Source organism: Cebus imitator, unplaced genomic scaffold (genome assembly GCF_001604975.1).
Source record: "Cebus imitator isolate Cc_AM_T3 unplaced genomic scaffold, Cebus_imitator-1.0 Scaffold741, whole genome shotgun sequence".
Taxonomy (NCBI): domain Eukaryota; kingdom Metazoa; phylum Chordata; class Mammalia; order Primates; family Cebidae; genus Cebus; species Cebus imitator.
In genome coordinates this window covers 352151-353433 of record NW_016108056.1, presented here as the reverse complement: position 1 = coordinate 353433, position 1283 = coordinate 352151, and the positions used below count along the sequence as shown (strand labels likewise).

At 53.7% G+C, this 1283-nt stretch overlaps 1 protein-coding gene across 2 annotated transcripts in view; it reads left to right on the top strand.

Moving 5' to 3' along the window:
• The first annotated feature begins 154 nt into the window (after positions 1–154).
• Positions 155–1283, top strand: part of RDH5 (retinol dehydrogenase 5) — a 6973-nt gene continuing 5844 nt past the window's right edge. For both annotated transcript variants that reach the window (XM_017519423.2, XM_017519422.2), the window contains exon 1: positions 155–567. The gene's annotated coding sequence lies outside the window, so the exon portion shown is untranslated. The remainder of the gene's footprint in view (positions 568–1283) is intronic.

Here is a 1283-nt window from a genome sequence, read left to right as displayed (position 1 = left end):
CCACCATGCCCAGCTAATTTTTTGTAGCTTTAGTAGAGACGGGGTTTCACCATGTTGACCAGGATGGTCTTGATCTCTTGACCTTGTGATCCACCCGCCTCGGCCTCCCAAAGTGCTGGGATTACAGGCTTGAGCCACCGCGCCCGGCTAATTCTTGGGGACACTTGAGGGCTGAGAAGGGGGAGGAATGACAGGTCCAGTAACAGTTACCAGCAGCGGTGCAGCTGCCATCCTTGACAGCTCCCTCCTCCTCAGAGACCACGACATAGATGGTCAGGAACCCTGGCTGAGAAAGACAGCCAAGGGGTGGGGGGAGCCTCAGCAAATCGCCTCTGCCAAGTCCTGGCCTTAGCCAAGCAAGCTCCAGCTTCCCTGGCTCCTCCTCCTCCTCAGCCCTATCCCCATCCGTCACACATACACTTAATGCGCCTCGCATCCAAGTCCACCCTGGACTTTGGCCTTAGCAGTAGCTAGGGTGGGAGGCTGGGAAGACCGGGAGCAGTCTCAAACAAAAGCAAGAGCAGCAGCTTCGGGCGCTGTAGTACCTGCCAGCTTTCCCCATAGGAGGTAAGTGGATACTGGGTACTAGGGGAGCTCTGAGAAGAACAGCTAGATATTACACGTATTGGCAACTCACAGCTTTCAGCTTTTAACATACTTCCTCACACATTATCGCCTTTCATCCTCCACAACTCTGAGGTGGACCTGGTTGGTCTTAGCCTCACTTGGTAGATGGGAGAACAGTTCGGAGACACAATGAGATGCTCAGCATCACACAGCAAATCTGAGGCCACCAGGACTAAATGCAGGGCTCTTGGCCCTGTACATCATTGCAAATACAAGACCCAGGTTGCATATAGAAGGTTCAGTGTCCCAAGTGCGTGGGCCGGTAATCCCAGCACTTTGGGAGGCTGAGGCAGGTGGATCACGAGACCAGGAGATCGAGACCATCCTGACTAACACAGTGAAACCCCATCTCTACTAAAACTACAAAAAAATTAGCCAGGTGTGGTGGCATGCACCTGTAATCCCAGCTACTCGGGAGGCTGAGGCAGGAGAATCGCTTGAACCCGGGAGACAGAGGTTGCAGTGAGCCAAGATCATGCCACTGCACTCCAGTCTGGGTGACAGAGTGAGACTCCATCTCAAAAGAAAAAATAGGGCCGGGCGCAGTGGCTCAAGCCTGTAATCCCAGCACTTTGGGAGGCCAAGGCGGGTGGATCACGAGGTCAAGAGATCGAGACCATCCTGGTCAACATGGTGAAACCCCGTCTCTACTAAAA